This window comes from Macrobrachium nipponense, chromosome 8 (assembly GCF_015104395.2).
Source record: "Macrobrachium nipponense isolate FS-2020 chromosome 8, ASM1510439v2, whole genome shotgun sequence".
Classification (NCBI taxonomy): domain Eukaryota; kingdom Metazoa; phylum Arthropoda; class Malacostraca; order Decapoda; family Palaemonidae; genus Macrobrachium; species Macrobrachium nipponense.
In genome coordinates, this window is record NC_087203.1 from 35,807,379 (window position 1) to 35,830,498 (window position 23,120).

At 35.7% G+C, this 23,120-nt stretch overlaps 4 non-coding genes across 4 annotated transcripts; all 4 read left to right on the forward strand.

The window, feature by feature from the left end:
* The first annotated feature begins 4,715 nt into the window (after window positions 1–4,715).
* Window positions 4,716–4,877, forward strand: LOC135223375 (U1 spliceosomal RNA). The gene has a single exon (XR_010316498.1). It is a non-coding gene; the product is annotated as a U1 spliceosomal RNA (small nuclear RNA).
* A 2,860-nt stretch (window positions 4,878–7,737) lies between these two features.
* On the forward strand, window positions 7,738–7,900 carry LOC135223372 (U1 spliceosomal RNA). The gene has a single exon (XR_010316495.1). It is a non-coding gene; the product is annotated as a U1 spliceosomal RNA (small nuclear RNA).
* A 4,705-nt stretch (window positions 7,901–12,605) lies between these two features.
* Window positions 12,606–12,768, forward strand: LOC135223365 (U1 spliceosomal RNA). The gene has a single exon (XR_010316489.1). It is a non-coding gene; the product is annotated as a U1 spliceosomal RNA (small nuclear RNA).
* Window positions 12,769–15,601: 2,833 nt separating this feature from the next.
* LOC135223367 (U1 spliceosomal RNA) lies at window positions 15,602–15,764 on the forward strand. The gene has a single exon (XR_010316490.1). It is a non-coding gene; the product is annotated as a U1 spliceosomal RNA (small nuclear RNA).
* The last annotated feature ends 7,356 nt before the right edge of the window (window positions 15,765–23,120 follow it).

Consider the following 23,120-nt stretch of genomic DNA (forward strand, 5'->3'; position numbering starts at 1 on the left):
GCTATTGAGAAAATAGCATTAAAAGATTAGGGCAATTTTTACCATTTTTAGTGATACAAGAAGTGTCCTTCAAACTGTAGAGATTTAGAGTGGCTTTTCATTATTGGTCTGAAAGGCATAACAGTTCGATTTTGTTGGGTTCCGGCACACGTAGGTGTGTGTGGAAATGAGGAGGCAGATTCACTGGCAAAGAATGCTGCAGCTGAGTTGCTACCAAGAAGATATCCCATTCCATGTAATGATTTTTTACCAAGAATTAAGAATTTTATTTATAATAATTGGCAAAAGCATTGGGATAGCTTAGCTGATAATAAGATGAGAGAAATAACAAATGTTATATCCCCTTGGAAATATAACGTGATGCCCCGAAAGTGGGAGACTACTCTTTGTTGTCTCCGAATTGGTCACACTCGGATGACACATGAGTTTCTGCTAGCTGGCCAACACCAACCATATTGTGACGACTGTTTGATACCCTTGACAGTGAGGCATTTGTTGACTGAATGCCCCACTGAATGCCCCACTTATAGCACGGAAAGAAATAGATATCTGTTTGAGGCTCGAGGTGAGGATGGCAGGTTCATCCTTGCCAAGATTTTTTGGACATGATGTGTCATACAATGCAAGTGGCATTTTTAGATTTATTTCAGAAGCAGGTCTTCTGAAAGCTATTTAACTTTTACAATGATATATTTGCTTTTATGGTTTTAATTGAATATACTTTTATTCAAATAATTTTATAATAAACGATATCGGCGTCAATGACCTTCGATGTCAGGATGCCAGAAAACTTCCAATCATTCATTCATTCTTCATTCATTCATTCTTCATTCTAAGCGGAACGGCTAACACACTGATCACTGAAGTAATTGCACTATTACTAGTCATCAGCAGTTTTGAGCAAAAAGTATGTTTTGTATAATTCAAAACCAAGTATGTGTTCGTTCATCTGTAAGTCTCAATAGGCTGAATTCTTTTCCGTCTCAAAAAGTAATTTTTCAATATACACTTTCCATGTTGCTATTATCTGAGAGGTCACAACCTTTCATCAACTGCTATATATTTTACAGTTTCACATTACTGTCACCTAAATCTTTAGGGTTGTAGGGTTATTTGCATGGTTTATCAAATTATCATTTTTAGGATGTGTATGAAGCTTTATTGTTGTGTTTTCATATCATTATCAATAAGTTGAAGCCTATATATAAAGGCTTGTCAGATAGTCTTTCATGCCTGGCACTGGGCCATACATGGATATTTTTTCATTCCCTTAGTATTGAAAGGGTTTTATGTCGTATAATTCAAGGATTCAGAGTTGTTATATTCATTCATTTATTACTACATTTTCTAATGCTTTTGGAAGAATAAGTATATATAATCTATCAGTTATTTCTTACCTTGGTACATGATTGTACGTACAGTTGGTATAATTGAAATTAAATTTTCTCAAGCGTCTTTTAGTGGCAGTATATAATTTCTGAATATTTGTTTTATACTGTTTCAATAGTTTCGTCTTCCATGAAGTGTAAATCTAATTCTTCGTTCTTTCTCTGTGGTAGGTTTTATTTTATTTATAAATCTCTGTGTTAGCTCGTATTTGTCTGCATATAAAACCATGTTTCAAAGGACTTTTAATACTACAATAGTTTCCAATTGCTATGTTTTTGGCCATCAAAACTTATAATTACTGATACTTTAGTAGTACAATTTTTGGGCAACCGTGTTGAGTCGGAGTTGTTCCCTATGATTTAAAGCGTCTTTTGCCGGTTAAGGAATAGTAGTTAAAAAAAAAAAAAAAAAAACTCATAGGAGATACTAAGTTACGTTCTTCCAGTCCCTTTTTACATACCTGTAGATATATGATCGTTAGTATATTTCCATATTTTGAATTATGTAGTGGCTTCGGGTTCGCGACCATAATGCAATATCGTAAATCTAGAGTATATGAATGTAAAGTCTCCAGTTATATGACCCATATCATTACTTACTTAGTTTAGTTAATGGCATTTGAAAACCTGGTTACAATTATTGCAAGTGTGTGTAAATATTTTCGGGATCTCTTTATCCTGTTGTCTAACCAATTCAAATTTCATTGCATTGGCCTATACAGGAACCAGCAGAAAGTGGCCTAGTGCCTGAATGACACGGTTCGTTCATTCATTGTTTTTGAGAAAGGATACCCTTGGCTCGCTACCAAGGGACTTGCGTTCGATAAAACTGGTCGAGCGCCTCAGTGGCGTGGTCGGTTTGGTGTTGGCGTGCCACCTCGGTGGCCGCGAGTTCGATTCTCGGGCATTCCACTGAGGAGTGAGAGATGTGTATTTCTTGGTGATAGAAGTTCACTCTCGACGTGGTTCGGAAGTCACGTTAAGCCGTTGGTCCCGTTGTTGAATAACCACTGGTTCCATGCAACGTAAAAACACCATACCATACAAACAAACAAACAGATAAAACAGGTCTTGCTAGGAGATGAACGTTTCAGGTTTATTTTCGTTATTTTTTTTACTACAGTAATAATCGAATAATTATATATATCATTGTTTGATGAAAGAAATCTCATTGTTCGGTAATTTATGCTAAAAATTCTTATACAAACAGGTTCGCGTTATGTTTGTAGAGTTTAAATTTCCAGCATTTTGGAATAGCATGCAGGTATTCCACCTGGGTACAAAGTACAGATCGAGGTCAGCTTTTCTGTGTTGCTGGGAAGTTCTCTCTAGTTTGGTAAAATATACAATGCTTCCCCTTCATAGTGTCTATTGAGAATTGTGGCAATGCGTACATTTGTTGGGTGGATTTGAATAGAAACATCAGTGTTTTGTACATTATTGCATTTCATTAAACATGTCATCTTTTTAATCCTTTAAATAAAGAGATACAGTGAAATTGTCTTGCAGCATACGCGTTTCGAATATACACTTACTTTTCTGTTTAGGAACCAACACTATTGTTTCAAATCGGTGGTTCTGACTTTTTCACTTCATTCGTCGAATTCTCAACCTTTTCGTATGGCTCCAAATTTCTACACCCCACCCCCCAATAAAATAGAGGTAAAAAAAAGGATAAAACTTATAAATAAATAAGATTTTGATGACGAAAACACCGGTGCTTTACAAGATCTAAATTTATTACAAACTTGACACTTATGATGCTCTTAGTTGATGAATTTCTGTAGTATGCTTAATGTCTACAATTAAATCACTACACTACAAAAGACTATGGTAGATTCACATCAACCGTACATTTGATGTCTAGTCCAGTCCCTTACGAAGCTCCTGATTGGCTGTTGATAAGCCAATCACAGGGCTGGAAACTCACAGTCTCTCTTGAGAGTTCACATGGGTAGGTTATATGTTCCACCTCCCCTGAGGGAGCGACACTATGTAGCCTCAGAGGAAATTTTAATCAATTATCTTTATATATTATGAACGCTTCATTGGGAAGCCTGAAATTGATAATTTCCAATCGGGTGATGAATCTGAGGTTGTCATTGACAAAGCTCATCTCATGTCGGGGTCCACATTTAATCGGTTCTGGCTCGAATTCATAATAGGTATAGCCTATACTCCGTTTTTTTCCATCTGTCCATCCGGCTGTGGTGTATGCGTATGGTAACACTGCGTCCCGGGCTTTACATAGTTACATTCAGCTTACATTCAACAATAATAATAATATCCTATTTCGAATATTAACGGTGTAATTAGCATACAGTAATTTATTAAAACACTTTTCAGTTGCAAATGTACACCCAGATATCCTTTTATTTACCTAAAACTTACACATTGTAACCATTTAAAGCCCGGGGACGCAGTTTTACCATGCGAAAACACCACAGGCGGATGGACAAATGGAAAAAAACAGAGTATAGTAGTTCAATATGAAAAAGGAAAGCTTAGCCGAAGTGCAATTTCACCAAATTTTGGGTATGTGATCGATGCATTGAACACCAGGATACATTCGGTGATTTTTCTTAGTAGAGATTTTTGGCAGCCGAATAATTTTTTTAAATTTAAAATATTTTTTCTTCTTTTGCCGGGACAGAGTGGTGCATTTTATATATATTCTGACTTCTAACAATATTTTGAAATGAAATGTATAATTTGTAATTTTGTCACAGTCTGCTATGGCCTCCATAAATTCTTGTCATGACCCCCAAGTTTGAAACCCAAGTTTTTAATTAAGCCCGCCTTTTGCTCGCTTCAACATATAATATGCGAATGACAGATTTAAAATTCCCGCTGCCTGTTCATCGGCGATCGAAGCACCACCCAACGGGAATCGTGAGAAGTGTTAGACATGGCTACTGCTGGCTTGCATTCAACGTTGAATTGTAATTTGATAATTGACAGGATAAAATTAGCGGTTCAGAAATTAACAATAGTGGTAATGATAAGGGTAATGGCCAAAGTTTTATAGAACGTGTTGAATAACTTTTATTTTGTAGCATTTGTTGATTAAATGCGATCAGTCGAGGCTGTGGGTTAGTCTATATCTATTATATGAATGTCTTTGGACGTTTCTTTTATTTTTTAGTTTTTCTTCTCCTTTATGGATAATTCAAACTTTTGAAATTGAAAATTATTAACTATAAAAGACATGCTATCAGTCTGTAGGATTGTTATATCGTAAATATGCATTAATACCATTATAAGTTTTCTGTTTATGGATTGTGTTCAGTTTGCGGCATGTTGTGTGCAAGTGAAGGGTGGTTGAGCATACTTACCTGGCACAGGGGACACCATGATCACAAAGGTGGTTCCCCCAGGTGAGGCTCACCATTGCACTCCGGTGGTGCTGACCCTTGCGATTGACCCAAATGTGGTCAACTCGGGTGCGCAATTTTTGGTAGCGAGGGACTGCGTTCGCGCTATCCCTCTAATAATCCTCATATCACAAATTAATTGCCAGCAGCCAAAGTAACATTGCATTATGGGAGTTAGTTGACTGTTGACCGTCAGTGAATGTCTTTTCTAAAACTTTTAAATTATGAATATAACACATCTGCAGAAAGCTAATCTGTGGTCAGTTATCTCTAAAGATTTAGAAATGGATTTTGTTTTACAGTGGATAGAATGAAATGTACTCATTTTATATTTGTCACTTCTTTCTAAGCGATCATATGAAGTTGATTATACTCTTAAGTTGAACACGCTAACACACTGATCACTGAAGTAATTGCACTGTTACTATCCAACAGCATTTTTATTGTATATTTGAGTAAAAAGATATGTTTTGTATAGTTTCAAAAACAACTATGTGTTCGTTCATCTGTAAGTCAATAGGCTGAATTCTCGTCTGTCTCGAAAAGTAATTTTTCAATATGCACTTTCCATGTTGCCATAGTGCGAGAGGTCACAGTCTTTGGTCAACTGCTATATATTTCACCCTTTCACATTTACTGTCACATAAGGCTGTCTTTAGGGTTGTAGGGCTATTTACAAGGTTTATCAAATTATAATTTTTTTACATACGTATGAAGTTTTATTTTTATGTTTTGTATTATCAATACGTTGAAGTCTATTCATAAAGGAGTGTCAAAATAGTCTTTCTTTCCCCGGCCTGGCACTAGGCCATAAATGGATGTTTTGATTCTCTTATTTTTGTAAGGGTTCTCATGTCTGTATAGTTCAAGGATTCAGAGTTGTTATTTTCATTTATTTCATTTTACATTCTCTAATGCTTTTGGAAGATAGGTGTATTATTCCATCAGTTATTTCCTACCTCAATTGGTACACGATTGTGTAGTTGGTAGTATTGCACTGATTTTTTTTCTCAGTCTATATATTTCATCAAGCGTCTGTTAGTGGCAGTATATAATTTCTGATTAATTCTTTTATGCTCTGTTTCAAAGGTTTCGTTTCCCTTTGACTAGGTGTCCACTAAGCGTAAATTTGATTTTTAGTTTTACCTCCGTGGTAGGTTTTGTTTATTTATAAATCTTTTTGTTAACTCGTATGTGTGTAGTATATATGAGACTGTGTTTCAAAGGACTTTTTAATACTAGTACAGTTTCCAATTGTTATGTTTTTGGCCTTAAAAACTTAGTTACTATGATTGATTTAAAGAGTTTTTCCGTATCAGGAATACTGGTTTTTAAAGAAAAAAAACGAGGCACTGGTTTATTTCTTCTCCTACTTTTGATGATGTAACTTTTCAGTAGTGGTTGATAAGATGGATATCGGATCTGAAGAAAAAAAAAGCTAAATTTGATCAATGTAGTTAGATAACGGTACAATCACCAAAGAAAATGATCACTTACAAGTCTAAAAGAAAATGATGTTTTCCTTGCAAGGGATACATTGTAGTTACGTTCTTCCAAACCCTTTTTACGTACCTGTAGTCTGTAGATATATGATCGTTAATTGGAGTATATGAAGGTAAACTTCATATACACGTAGTTTAATTAATGGCATTTGAAAACCTGGGTACAGATAAATGTTACAATTATTGCAGTTAATTTTATACGTATTGAGTTTTCTGTATCTCTGTGCAATATTTTGTAGATTTCTTCATCATATTGTTTAAATCCACATCCAACTCATTTCATTGGCCTATGGAAGAACTAGAAAAAAGTGGCCTCATGCCTGAATTTCACGGTTCGGTCATTCATTGTGTTTTTGAGCATGGATACCCTCGGCTCGCAACCGAGTGATCCGAGTTCGATTCAACTGTTCTTGCCAGGAAGTGAACATTTTAGGTTGTTTTCGTAAACATTCTTTTCACTGTATATAGTCGAATAGAGAATTATGTACCCATCTCATTAAAGAAATCTCACTGTTCAGTAACTTAAAAATCTTATATAGGTTGGCATTATGTTTGTAGAGTTTAAATTTCTAACATTTTGGAATTACATGCAGGTATTGAGCTTTGGTACAAAGTACTGATCGATGTCAGCTTTTCTGTGTTGCTTTTCTTCGATGTTCTCTCTAATTTGGCAAAATGTGAAGTGCTTGCCCCTCCATAGTGTGTATTGAGAACTGGCAATGCATAGATTTTTTCCTTAATTTGATAAGGATGAATAGAAACATCAGCTTTTGTATATTCAAATTATTGCATTTCATAAACGTTTCAGCTTTTCAAAACAGATAAAAGTAATTTTCATCGTGTAAATAAAGAGAAACAATGAAATTGGCTTTAAGCGCACGTTTCAAATACACCTTACTTTCTGTCTAGGAAACATCACTTATTTTTAAATTAAGCCAGTCTTTTGCTCGCTTCAACTTGATTAAAGAAATTGGCAATATTTAAAATTCCCGCTGTTTATTCATCGGCGATCGAAGCACCACCTAACGGGAGTCGTGAGAAATGTTAGAGCTGTAGCATACTTATCTTGCGTTCAACGTTGAATTTAATTTGAAAAATTAACAGGATAAAATGAGCGATTCCGAAATTGACGTTAACCTAAGTGATAAGAGTAATGTCCAAAGGTTTAGAACGTTCTGAATAATGTTTAATCTGTAATATTTGTGAATTGAATGCAAGCAATTGAGGCTATGGGCTTACTTACCTCTACCTTGTATATGTCATCAGACGCTTCTGTAATTTTTTTGAAATTGTTCTACTCTCTTTTATGGATAATTCAGACTTTTCAAATTGGAAATTTTCAACTGAAAAAGACATGCTATCAGTCTGTAGGGTTATTATTTCGTAATAATTGATTAATACCATCATATGTTTTCTATTCGTTGATTGTATGCAGTGTGTGGCATGTTGTGTGCAAGTGCAGGGTGGTTGAGCATACTTACCTGGCACAGGGGACACCATGATCACGAAGGCGGTTCCCCCAAGGTGAGGCTCACCATTGCACTCCGGTGGTGCTGACCCTTGCGATTGACCCAAATGTGGTCAACTCGGGTGCGAAATTTATGGTAGCGAGGGACTGCGTTCGCGCTATCCCTCTAATAATCCTCATATCACAAATTAATTGCTAGCAGCTAAAGTAACGCATTTTGGTAGTTGACTGTTGACCGTCAGTGAATGTCTTTCCCAAAATTTTAAGTTATGAATGTTAACACATCTGCAGAAAGCTAATCTGTGGTCAGTTGTTTCTAAAGATTTAGAAATGGATATTGTTTTACAGTGATAGAATGAATTTTATGTTTGTCACTTATTTCAGATTGAGCATACAAAGTTGATTATATTCTAAGCGGAACAGGCTAACACACTGATCACTGAAGTAATTGCACTATTACTAGTCATCAGCAGTTTTATTGTATTTGAGTAAAAAGTATGTTTTGTATCATTTCAAAACCAAGTATGTGTTCGTTCATCTGTAAGTCTCAATAGGCTGAATTCTTCTCTGTCTCAAAAAGTAATTTTTCAATATACACTTTCCATGTTGCTATAGTCTGAGAGGTCACAACCTTTCATCAACTGCTATATATTTCACAGTTTCACATTTACTGTCACCTAAATCTTTAGGGTTGTAAGGTTATTTGCATAGTTTATCAAATTATCATTTTTTAGGATGTGTATGAAGCTTTATTGTTGTGTTTTGCATATTATTATCAATAAGTTGAAGCCTATATATAAAGGCAAATAGTCTTTCCATGCCTGGCACTGGGTCATACATGGATATTTTTTCCTTTTCTTAGTTTTGTAAGGGTTTGTATAATTCAAGGATTCAGAGTTGTTATATTCATTCATTTATTATTACATTTTCTAATGCTTTTGGAAGAATAAATATATAATCCTTCAGTTATTTCTTACCTTGGTCCACGATTGTATGTATAGTTGGTAGTATTGGAATGAATTTTTCTCAAGCGTCTGTTAGTGGCAGTATATCATTTCTAAATATTTGTTTTATACTGTTTCAATAGTTTCGTGTTTCATGAAGTGTACATTTAATTCTTCGTTCTTTCTCTGTGGTAGGTTTTATTTTATTTATAAATCTCTGTGTTAGCTCGTATTTGTCTGCATATAAAACCATGTTTGAAAGGGCTTTTAATGCTACAATAGTTTCCAATTGCTATGTTTTTGGCCATAAAAACTTATAATTGCTGGTACATTAGTAGTACAAGGAATGTGGAACCGTGTTGATTCGGAGTTGTTCCTTATGATTTAAAGCGTCTTTTGCCGGTTAAGGAATACTGGTTAAAAAAAAAAAAAAAAGCCGTAGGAGAGGGGCTTATGTTCTCCTTGACTTGATGTACTAGGGTTTCTTTTTTCTCCAGTTCTAGTGAGTGATGTCTCTCATCTTTTGATGGCGTGATTTTTCAGTCATGTTTGATAGGATGGATATCGGATCTGAAGAAGATTCTAACTTCTATAAGTTACAATTAATTTCAAATATATTTAATGCATAGTAAGGTAACGGTGCAGTCACCAAAGAAAACGATAACTTACAAGTCGAAAAGAAAATGAAGGTTTACTCACATGGGATACTAAGTTACGTTTCTCCAGACCCTTTTTACATACCTGTAGATGTATGATCGTTAGTATATTTCCATATTTTGAATTATGTAGTGGCTTCGGGTTCGCGACCATAATGCAATATCGTAAATCTAGAGTATATGAATGTAAACTTTCCAGTTATATATGAACCCTATCATTACTTACTTAGTTTATTTAATGGCATTTGAAAACCTGGTTACAATTATTGCAAGTGTGTGTAAATATTTTCGGGATATCTTTATCCTGTTGTCTAACCAATTCAAATTTCATTTCATTGGCCTATACAGGAACCAGCAGAAAGTGGCCTAGTGCCTGAATGACACGGTTCGTTCATTCATTGTTTTTAAGAAGGGATACCCCAAGGGTTCTAAAGAATTTACCAGGTCAGACCGTCTCAGCGTTACTGCGCATATTTGTGACGTTACTGGTATGTGGCCATAAAAGAAAACCAAGAAAACAATAAAATGAAGGGTCACTATGGGAATTGTTTGCCCACACCCATTCTCTCTCTCTCTCTGTCACGACCTTGGGTGAGAGAGGTCCCCGTTAATCTTCAGGTACTGCTGAATTAAAGGATTGAATCCGGTCTAAGAGAGCTTCTTTGTTCTTCACTCTGGTAAAGTCAAATACTGACTGATGACATTTTTTTACCTGAACCTCGGCCAGATGCAGCCTCGTGACGTCATGCGCGAGATTGTCCTTATTTTGGTCGGAAGCGGTCTGACCTGGTATTCTTTAGACCTTGGGATACCCTCGGCTCGCTACCAAGGGACTTGCGTTTGATAGAATGGGTCGAGCGCCTCAGTGGCGTGGTCGGTTTGGTGTTGGCGTGCCACCTCGGTGGCCGGGAGTTCGATTCTCGGGCATTCCACTGAGGAGTGAGAGATGTGTATTTCTTGGTGATAGAAGTTCACTCTCGACGTGGTTTGGAAGTCACGTTAAGCCATTGGTCCCGTTGTTGAATAACCACTGGTTCCATGCAACGTAAAAACCACCATACCATACAAACAAACAAACAGATAAAACAGGTCTTGCTAGGAGATGAACGTTTCAGGTTTATTTTCGTTATTTTTTTTATTACAGTAATAATCGAATAATTAAATATATCATTGTTTGATGAAAGAAATCTCATTGTTCGGTAATTCATGCTAAAAATTCTTATACAAGCAGGTTCGCGTTATGTTTGTAGAGTTTAAATTTCCAGCATTTTGGAATAGCATGCAGGTATTCCACCTGGGTACAAAGTACAGATCGAGATCCGCTTTTCTGTTGCTGGGAAGTTCTCTCTCTTTTGGTAAAATATACAATGCTTCCCCTTCATAGTGTCTATTGAGAATTGTGGCAATGCGTACATTTGTTTAGTGGATTTGAATCGTAAGGATGAATAGAAACATCAGTGTTTTGTACATTATTGCATTTCATGAACGTTTCAGCTTTTTAATCCTTTAAATAAAGAGATACAGTGAAATTGTCTTGCAGCGTACACGTTTCAAATATACACTTACTTTTCTGTTTAGGAACCAACACTATTGTTTCAAATCGGTGGTTCTGACTTTTTCACTTCATTCGTGGAATTCTCAACCTTTTCGTATGGCTCCAAATTTCTACACCCCACCCCCCAATGAAATAGAGGCAAAAAAAGGATAAAACTTATAAATAAATAAGATTTTGATGACGAAAACACCGGTACTTTACAAGAAATAAATTAATTACAAACTTGACAGTTATGATGCTCTTAGTTGATGAATTTCTGTAGTATGCTTAATGTCTACAATTAAATCACTACACTACAAAAGACTATGGTAGATTCACATCAACCGTGCATTTGATGTCTAGTCCAGTCCCTTACGAAGCTCCTGATTGGCTGTTGATAAGCCAATCACAGGGCTGGAAACTAAGAGTCTCTCGAGAAACTTCACATGGGTAAGATCTATGTTCCAGCTCTCCTGAGGGATACGTCTTTCAAAAGTATCCCTCAGGAGAGGTGAAACATACATCCTGCCTATATGAACTCTCGAGAGAGAGACAGTTTCCAGCCCCGTGATTGGCTTATCAACAGCCAATCAGGAGCGTTGTAAGGGACTGGCCTAGACATCAAATGCACGGTTGATGTGAATCTACTATAGCCGTCACTAGCGACACCATATAGCCTCAGAGGAAATTTTAATTTATTGAGGAAAAAGCCCAATTATCTTTATATATTATGAACACTTCAGTGTGAAGCTTGAAATTGATAATTTCCAATCGGTTGATGAATCTGAGGTTGTCATTGACAAAGCTCATCTCATGTCGGGGTCCACATTTAATCGGTACTGGGTCGAATTCATAATTTGTAGAAGAGTGTAGAAACCAGACTCACATAAATAGGTATAGTAGTTCAATATGAAAAAGGAAAGCTTAGCCGAATTGCAATTTCACTAAATTTTGGGTATGTGATATATGCATTGAACACCAGGATACATTTGGTGATTTTTCTTAGTATAGATTTTGGCAGCCGAATCATTTTTTTAAATTTAAAATATTTTTTTTTCTTCTGCCGGGACAGAGTGGTGCATTTTATATATATTCCGACTTCTAACAATATTTTATAATGAAATGTATAATTTGTAATTTTGTCACAGTCTGCTATGGCCTCCATAAATTCTTGTCATGACCCCCAAGTTGAGAACCCATGTTTTAAATTAAGCCTGCCTTTTGCTCGCTTCAACATATAATATGCGAATGACATATTTAAAATTCCCGCTGCCTGTTCATCGGCGATCGAAGCACCACCCAACGGGAATCGTGAGAAGTGTTAGACATGGCTACTGCTGGCTTGCATTCAACATTGAATTGTAATTTGATAAATTGAGTGGATAAAATTAGCGGTTCAGAAATTAACAATAGTGGTAATGATAAGGGTAATGGCCAAAGTTTTTATAGAACGTGCTGAATAACTTTTGTAGCATTTGTTGATTAAATGCAATCAGTCGAGGCTGTGGGTTAGTCTATATCTATTATATGAATGTCATTGGACGTTTATTTTATTTTTTAAAGTCGTTTATTCTCCTTTATGGATAATTCAAACTTTTGCAATTGAAAATTATTAAAGACATGCTATCAGTCTGTAGGATTGTTATATCGTAAATATGCATTAATACCATCATAAGTTTTCTGTTCATGGATTGTGTTCAGTTTGCGGCATGTTGTGTGCAAGTGAAGGGTGGTTGAGCATACTTACCTGGCACAGGGGACACCATGATCACGAAGGTGGTTCCCCCAAGGTGAGGCTCACCATTGCACTCCGGTGGTGCTGACCCTTGCGATTGACCCAAATGTGGTCAACTCGGGTGCGCAATTTTTGGTAGCGAGGGACTGCGTTCGCGCTATCCCTCTAATAATCCTCATATCACAAATTAATTGCCAGCAGCCAAAGTAACATTGCATTATGGGAGTTAGTTGACTGTTGACCGTCAGTAAATGTCTTTTCTAAAACTTCTAAGTTATGAATACAACACATCTGCAGAAAGCTAATCTTTGGTCAGTTGTCTCTAAAGATTTAGAAAAGGATTTTGTTTACAGTGGATAGAATGAAATGTAACTCATTTTATATTTGTCACTTCTTTCTTAGCGATCATGTGAAGTTGATTATATTCTAAGTTGAACACGCTAACACACTGATCACTGAAGTAATTGCACTGTTACTATCCATCAGCATTTTTATTGTATATTTGAGTAAAAAGACATGTTTTGTATAGTTTCAAAAACAACTATGTGTTCGTTCATCTGTAAGTTAATAGGCTGAATTCTCGTCTGTCTCGAAAAGTAATTTTTCAATATGCACTTTCCATGTTGCCATAGTGCGAGAGGTCACAGTCTTTCGTCAACTGCTATATATTTCACCCTTTCACATTTACTGTCACCTAAGGCTATGTCTTTCGGGTTGTAGGGCTATTTACAAGGTTTATCAAATTATAATTTTTTACATACGTATGAAGGTTTATTTTTATGTTTTGTAATATCAATACGTTGAAGTCTATTCATAAATGAGTGTCGACTAGTCTTTCCCCGGCCTGGCACTAGGCCTTAAATGGATGTTTTGATTCTCTTATTTTTGTAAGGGTTCTCATGTCCGTATATTTCAAGGATTCAGAGTTGTTATTTTCATTCATTTCATTTTACATTCTCTAATGCTTTTGGAAGAATCGGTGTATACTCCATCAGTTATTTACTACCTCACTTGGTACACGAGTATATATTTCATCAAGCGTCTGTTAGTGGCAGTATATAATTTCTGATTGTTTATTTTATGCTCTGTTTCAAAAGTTTCGTTTCCCTTTGATTGGGTGTCCATGAAGCGCAAATTTGATTTTTAGTTTTATCTCTGGTAGGTTTTGTTTATTTATAAATCTTTGTGTTAGCTTGTATGTCTAGTATATATGAGACCGTGTTTCAAAGGACTTTTAAAACTAGTATAGTTTTCAATTGTTATGTATTACTGATTGATTTAAAGCGGCTTTTTAATTTTAGGAATAATAGTAAAAAAACATTAAAAAAAGAGGGACTTGCAGTTTATTTTTTCTCCTCTTCTGGTGAGTAATGTCTCATCTTTTGAGGGTGTAACTTTTCAGTAGTGGTTGATAAGATGAATATCAGATCGGAAGGAAAATGCTAAATTTTATAAGTTGTAATTAATTTAAAATTTATGTAATGTAGTTAGATAACGGTACAGTCACCAAAGAAAACGATCACTTCCAAGTCGAAAAGAAAATGAAGTTTTACTCACAAGGGATACTTAGTTACGTTCTTCCAATCCCCTTTTACGTACCTGTAGTCTGTAGATATATGATCGTTAATTGGAATATATGAAGGTAAACTTCATATACACGTAGTTTAATTAATGGCATTTGAAAACCTGGGTACAGATAAATGTTACAATTATTGCAGTTAATTTTATACATAATGAGCATTCTGTATCTCTGTGCAAATATTTTCTAGATTTCTTCATCCTATTATCTAACCACATCCAACTTCATTTCATTGGCTTATGGAAGAACTAGAAAAAAGTGGCCTCATGCCTGAATTTCACGGTTCGTTCATTCATTGTGTTTTTGAGAATGGGCACCCTCGGCTCGCAACCGAGTGATCCGAGTTCGATTCAACTGTTCTTGCCAGGAAGTGAACATTTTAGGTTGTTTTCGTAAACATTCTTTTCACTGTATATAGTCGAATAGAGAATTATTTACCCATCTTATTAAAGAAATCTCACTGTTCAGTAACTTAAAAATCTTATATAGGTTCGCATTATGTTTGTAGAGTTTAAATTTCTAACATTTTGGAATTACATGCAGGTATTGAGCTTTGGTACAAAGTACTGATTGATGTCAACTTTTGTGTTGCTTTTCTTCGACGTTCTTTCTAATTTGGGCAAAATGTGAAGTGCTTGCCCCTCCATAGTGTGTATTGAGAACTGGCAATGCATAGATTTTTTTCTTAATTTGATAAGGATGAATAGAAACATCAGCTTTTGTATATTCAAATTATTGCATTTCATGAACGTTTCAGCTTTTCAAAACAGATAAAAGTAATTTTCATCGTGTAAATAAAGAGAAACAATGAAATTGGCTTTAAGCGCACGTTTCAAATACACCTTACTTTCTGTCTAGGAAACATCACTTGTTTTAAATTAAGCCAGTCTTTTGCTCGCTTCAACTTGATAAATGAAATTGGCAATATTTAAAATTCCCGCTGTTTATTCATCGGCGATCGAAGCACCACCTAACGGGAGTCGTGAGAAATGTTAGAGCTGTAGCATACTTATCTTGCATTCAACGTTGAATTTAACTTGAAAAATTAACAGGATAAAATGAGCGATTCCGAAATTGACGTTAACCTAAGTGATGAGATTAATGTCCAAAGGTTTAGAACGTTCTGAATAATGTTTAATCTGTAATATTTGTGAATTGGGTGCAATCAATCGAGGCTATGGGCTTACCTCTACCTTGTATATGAGTGTCTTCGGACACTTCTTTAATTTATTTGAAATTATTCTACTCTCCTTTATGGATAATTCAGACTTTTGAAACTGAAAATTATTAACTGTAAAAGGCATGCTATCAGTCTGTACGATTATTATCTCGCAATTGTTCATTAATACCATCAAATGTTTTCTGTTCATGGATTGTGTTCAGTTTGCGGCATGTTGTGTGCAAGTGAAGGGTGGTTGAGCATACTTACCTGGCACAGGGGACACCATGATCACGAAGGTGGTTCCCCCAAGGTGAGGCTCACCATTGCACTCCGGTGGTGCTGACCCTTGCGATTGACCCAAATGTGGTCAACTCGGGTGCGCAATTTTTGGTAGCGAGGGACTGCGTTCGCGCTATCCCTCTAATAATCCTCATATAATTTAATTGCAAGCAAAGATAGCAACACATTTTGGTAGTTGACTATCCCTACTGTTTATAAAAATTTAGAAATAGATATTTTGTTTTACAGTGGATAGAACACACTGACATACTAATCACAAAGCAAATACACAACTACTGGGATCAGCATTTTGATTATATTTGTATTGCAGTAAAAAGATATGTTCTGTATATACTTTGAAGATCAATTAATGTTCATCTGAAAGTCTCAATAGGCTGAAATCTCGTCTGTCTCGAAAAGTAATTTTTCATTTTACTTTTTCTGTATTGCTATACACCTTTTCATACTTCACCTCATATGGGTTTGACACACCTCATTACAAATTGACGAATTGAATTTACATACAACAAAATGCTTCTTACAATGTAACAAAACTCATTGCCATTCTCAAAAATATGAGAATCTAACGAAAGAGATTGGCAGTTAACAAATGTGAATTGACAGTTCGCCAGAAATAAAAAAAATGTCTATGACATTTAACAAAATTAATTGTTGTACTTAAATTAATTACCCTACTTAGGTTTTTTTTAGGCATTTGTCCGTTCTAGACCAATTACAATAATAAACGCCTAAAAAGGTAATTTAGGCTTGTTAAAAGCACAGGTAAGGAGCAAAAGTTTAGCTTGCCGTACGTTTCTTGGTGTTGCTGGTGGAGGCTATTTACACCCACAATCACCGTCCGTGAATTCCACGACGCGATGTATTGTATGAAATCTTTCCTGAGATGCTCAGAGGATCGAATATGACCATAACGAGGGCTTTGGATGGCGAACTTTTAACTTTGAAGCAGGTACATAATATTCCTATTACCTTTGAAGCAGGTACATAAAATTCCCATTAACTTTGAAGCAGGTACATAATATTCCTATTACCTTTGAAGCAGGTACATAAAATTCCCATTAACTTTGAAGCAGGTACATAATATTCCTATTACCTTTGAAGCAGGTACATAAAATTCCCATTATCTTTGAAGCAGGTACATAATATTCCCATTAACTTTGAAGCAGGTACATAATATTCCCATTACCTTTGAAGCAGGTACATAATATTCCCATTAACTTGAAGCAGGTTCTACTATTGGCCAATTAACTTTGAAGTTCAGGTACATAATATTCCATTACCTTTGAAGCAGGTACATAATATTGGTTCCCATTTACCTTTGAAGCAGGTTACATAATATTCCCATTAACTTTGAAGCAGGTACATAATATTCCCATTACCTTTGAAGCAGGTACATAATATTCCCATTAACTTTGAAGCAGGTACATAATATTCCAATTAACTTTGAAGCAGGTACATGATATTCCCAGTTACCTTTGAAGCAGGTACATAAAATTCCCATTAACTTTGAAGCAGGTACATAATATTCCTATTACCTTTGAAGCAGGTACATAATATTCCCATTAACTTTGAAGCAGGTACATAATATTCCGATTAACTTTGAAGCAGGTACATAATATTCCGATTAACTTTGAAGCAGGTACATAATATTCCAATTAACCCTCAAGAAGGTACATAATATTCCGATTAACTTTGAAGCAGGTACATAATATTCCAATTAACTCTCAAGAAGGTACATAATATTCCCATTAACTTTGAAGCAGGTACATAATATTCCAATTAACCCTCAAGAAGGTACATAATATTCCCGTAACTTTGAAGCAGGTACATAATATTCCCATTAACCGCAACTGTGATGACATCAAAGCCATCCATGACATATGCAGAGTTTATGCACGAAGAAGGTATTCACCAACATCATGTCAGTGTGGATGCAACTGGCTACAACAACCTGTAAGCAAGCAGGGTATATATGAATTGTCACAGACTTCTGGCAATTTGTCTGACCTCTTGTGTGAAAAGGTGTGAGGTCACAACTTTTCATTAACTGCTATACTTTTCGCCGTTTCACATTTACCGTGACCAGAGATCTTGGCGGTAGGGTTATTTACTTGGTTTATCAAAATTATAATTTTTTTTTAGGATGCTTATGGAGTCTTTTATTATTATTCTGTTTTGTATATTATCAGTCCTTAAGTTGAAGTCATAATTAAAGGAGTGTCGAATAATCTCTCCCGGCCTGACACTGGGCCATACATGTGTATTTATATTCTCTTGTATTTGTCAGGGTTCGTTTGTCAGTATATTTAAAAGGATTCATAGTTGTTATGTTCGCTCATCTCTTTTTTTACATTTTCAAATTTTATTTCCTACCTTATTACACGATTGTGTAGTTGGTAATATTTCATCGATATTTTTGCCGAATTTGTTGATGTTTTTTGTAACTATATTTCTGTTAGTGGCAGTATATAACTGATGATTATGTGTTATAATACGCTGTTCCAAGTTTTATTTTCCATCGATTGGTTAACGGTACAGTCACCAAAGAAAACGGCCACGTATGAGTCGAGAAGAAAATGAAGGCTTACTCATAAGGGATACTTAGTTACGTTTTCGAAATTTTTTTAGTATAATTATATGATCGTATAAGGGGGATAGTGACGTCAGTGCACCTCAGTCGGTGCAATGTAGGCATCACTTACGGTTCTTTGCAGCGTCCCTTCGGCCCCTAGCGGCAATTATTTTCATTCCTTTTACTGTACCTCCGTTCATTTTCACTTTCTAACATCTTACTGTCGACCCTCACCTAACAATTGTTTTATAGTCCAACTGCGAGGTTTTCCTCCTGTGACACCTTTCAAACCTTTTACTGTCAATTTCAGTTTCAGTTGCCCCAGTGCTTGGCTTTATGCCAAAAATCTATGTAAATAAATATAAATGTATCATTTATATAATCTTGCAATTTTACATATTGTGTGTTACTAGAGATCATTGACTCTGAGGTCTTTTCAAATATTTATTTCCATATTTTGAATTTAGCAATGACTATAGGTTCGTGACCATAACGCAGTAAATTAAAACTAGAATATCATTTGGTAAACATCCCATATTAAAAATGTTTGGTATAAAAGTAAGGTTGTAACTCGTAATAATAATTGGTTAGTTGTGATGTAGCCGTTATTTTATGTTATCTTTTGACATCCTGAAGTGTCTTGGTTTCTCCTGTAATGTGTATATATATATATATATATATATATATATATATATATATATATATATATATATTATATATATACATATATATATATATATATATATATATATATATATATATATATATATATATATATGTATATGTGTATATATATATATATATATATATATATATATATATATATATATATATATATATATATATATATACACACACACATCAACTTACCACAATGACAGTTGTCCCGTGCAATGGTTACAATTACTGGAAGGAATATATAGTGTATATATATATATATATATATATAATATATATATATATATATATATATATATATATTATATGTGTGTGTGTGTGTGTGTGTGTATGTATGCAATAGCCACAATGCCCTCTTAACTTCCCAAATGACCTTTAGATTGTAAATATATATATATATATATATATTATATATATATATATATATATAGGGTCGACAATGAATTCAACTTAAAATTTTAAAAACCCGTTGCCATGGTAGGGAGACATTTTGTTTACAATTGGGACCCCAGTAATGATTCGTGTCGGGTATCTATCATTTTTTAAAGTGTTACCAACTCAAAGGTAAAGAAGTCTATACTTAGGGCCAATGTACAATTATGTATTTTTTTCCCCACAGGTCTCTTGATTGCGTGAAATCTTGCTTCAAAGACCATGAACAAGAACACATTAAACATCATCTCGAATCGGTAGTGAGTATTGCATTTTTAGTCTTATAAGTGCCCAGAACCTGTACTTGGACAAACTGCATGTACTAAGTCTTTTTCTCAGGTGGTATAACAACTAATTGCTTCAAAAATGTTCCAAGCACATGGAGTTAACAACAAAAGCATTTGTAAGGCCTCTGTAGTCAAGATCATATTGAACAGATTATTGCATGATATTCGCCAGTTGTAGGACAAAAGAAACTAAATTGGATTCTGGTCAGTTCAACAACCACTGCCAATTATGCAATAGACCATCGCCGGATCGTTAAACTGAACGAGTGGGACGGTCGAGCAAGGGAAAGTCGTTTGTGACAACGGTACGTAACGGACTATAACGTTATGCAATGCCTGTGACATCAGTTTTCTTTTTTCACATGGCATGGAGGGTTGGGAGGAGAGATCGTCAGCAGAGTGTAATTGCGGTCATTTAAAAGGCCATTTTTGTGGTTCCGCTCTGTACCTATTCTGGACGCTGATCTTTCTAGATTGTAGACTGTCTCCCTTAGGTGGAGTAGCTCCGTCGGTGCGCCTCGCATGGTAGACTCCAGGCAATATTAAATGGTGCTTGCAGCGTCCCTTCGGCCCATAGCTGCTCCCACTTTTAGCCTTGTACTTTACTATCTTTCATCTTTCTGTCCAGCCTCTCTAATTATTACTTTGGAGTTCCTCGTTGGACGAGTGGTTTTCGCGCTCGGCTACCAATCCGGTGGTCCAAAAGTCGATTCTCTGCTCTGCCACCGTGTAAGCAGAGGAATGTATTTCTGGTGATAGAAATTCATTTCTCGATATGTGGCTCGGATCCCACAATAAGCTGTAGGTCCCGTTGCTAGGTGACCAATTGGTTCCTAGCCACGTAAAAAAAAAAAAAAAAAAAAAAAAAAAAAAATCTAATCCTTCGGGCCAGCCCTAGGAGAGCTGTTAATCAGCTCAGTGGTCTGGTAAAACTAAGATATACTCAACTTAGTTCAACTTTGGAACTTAACCTTTAGATCCTTGTATTTCATATTTATTTTCTGGATGTCTTTTATTCTGTGTGACCACTTCTAACTTCATTTCATTGTCCTTTGCCATAACAAGCTGAAAGTGGCAGTTTGCCTAAATTTCACGGTTCGTTCATTCATTGTGTTTTGTAGCAGGGATACTCTGTCCTCGCAACCAAGTGACCTGAGTCCGATTCAACGGGTCAAGACAAGAATTGAACGTTTTAGGTTTTTTTTTCGTAAATTTTTTTACTATAGAGTCAAATAGCGAATTATTTGCCTCATTTTAGTCGAATGCTAAGGGTTGTATCTGGCTTAGAGAATAAGAAAAATAGCAGATGTGAGTTATCCGTACAATGTTAAAATGCATACCATCATATCGATATCAACAAGCGAGAGTGTGTTGACGAGGTCCTTTTCATCCAACCAGGTTGTAACCATTCGTAAGATACTCGCAGGATTCATTTGAAAGTGAGATTTACTTGTTTATCAAATGAGTGGCTCGGAATTAACTGGTTTTGAGAATGCGCAACTGAGCGATTTACACTTCCATGAAGACAGTTAAGAATGAGCACTATGACGTTGAGATTGATATCAGCATTTGAGATAGGGGTACGAGAGAGAGAGAGAGAGAGAGAGTAGTCTACTCACGTAGATTGGTTATTGCGAAATGTTACATCCGAATCAAATGTAACTCTACGGTATAAAAGAATCGCTGTAGACCGGGAGCCAAAGGATGTCAGGAGTGGTAAAAAGGTTACCAATTTTCGTGTGTCTTGACGTATCAGGTCTGCTTTTCCTGAGAAGGAACTGGGAATAGGCCCCTCCTCCTCCCGACCTTATTGAATCCATTCACTCAAACCAGCATACACTGACTATCAGTCAAAAGGAACACAAATATAAAGAATAACCACAATAATCAATCAGGGTATTGAGCTACATTTTGGTTGAATGCTCAAATAATCGCTGGGAACAAATTATGGCTTTGTATGGTCGTCAATGATACAGTGTAAAAGCAAGCCATTACATTACATTAACCTGTACAGTAATTGCTCAGTAGCCAGAGATAAGTTCCTATTTTAATTTTATTTTTAACGGGTTTTTCACGTTGAGTTGACTAAACACACACAATGCACGACCGAAGAAAAACAAGAACTGGAATTATCGCATAGTATTTTTAAAGATAGATATTTTGTAGTCCTGACATCTGGTGTGAGGATTTGAACATTTTGTAATCCTGACATCTGGTATGAGGATTTGAACATTTTTTAATCCTGACATCTGGTATGAGGATTTGAACATTTTTTAATCCTGACATCTGGTGTGAGGATTTGAACATTTTGTAATCCTGACATCTGGTATGAGGATTTGAACATTTTGTAATCCTGACATCTGGTATGAGGATTTGAACATTTGGTAATCCTGACATCTGGTATGAGGATTTGAACATTTTGTAATCCTGACATCTGGTGTGAGGATTTGAACATTTTGTAATCCTGACATCTGGTATGAGGATTTGAACATTTTGTACACTGCGAGTTGCTCTTGTTCCATTTCGACACATTTCGAATAAGGAGTATTAACATAAAGTTTTCCATGTTTAGTTTAATAGATACTTGGCAATGAATTAACCTCCATGGAATTGAAGTGATCGCGGTACTACATGGTTTCTTCAACTTCGTTTAACAGATTGAAGTATAAGTCTGACAAGTGGAAACTTCAGGTGGTGTGTCCTCCAGATATGTATACAGTTCTCGCTCATTAACGTCTAGATATGCTTCATAAAAATTTAAGATATATTTACAGCCACATGAACCTGAGGTTAAAGTAGATTTGTACAAAGCCTTTAAAAGATGATATAGTTGTGATTCCAGTCGGAATGAAAAAGTCTGTCATTTTAAATAGCGTTGTATATCATGTCAGGATTCTTCATTTTTTTCTAGTATAGCTACAATTAAAGTAGATGCCAAGATGATTCAATTATCGAAAAGTAGTTGAGGAATAGAATAAAAAGAGAAAGAAAACTAGAAAAAAATTATTGGTTAATTTAACGGATTCCTTCTGATCTCGGCCAGTCACTGAAACCGCGTGAGAATATCCAGAATCCTAATAACATCGTTTCGAGGCAGAGACCGGCCGGCTACGACACCTTCAGAGCTGGTAATTAGCGGTGTCAAGGTCCAAGAGCGGTGCAAGATTGATGTTCCCAAAACCATGAACCCAGTAGGTTACAGCTTGAAACTGGCTCTCAGTGACAATTACTTATTTCTGAATATTTTGTCTCGGATATTTTCACGAGTTGGAAGCGGTTGCCAGACATTCCCAGAATAAGATCAACTCATTAGGGTTTGAGCTAAAACTTGTTGCTAAATGCTGCGCGCGTTTCCCTGAATTTGAAATGATTACTCCCACACATTTTCTCTTTTGGTGGACTCTTGTCAGATTTCCTGGAGTGCAGCCCCTTCCTCATACAATAAAAAAAAAAAAAAAAAATTAACAGCACAGTGAATCTCATGAAGATCTGTAAGTAAAGAATCACCA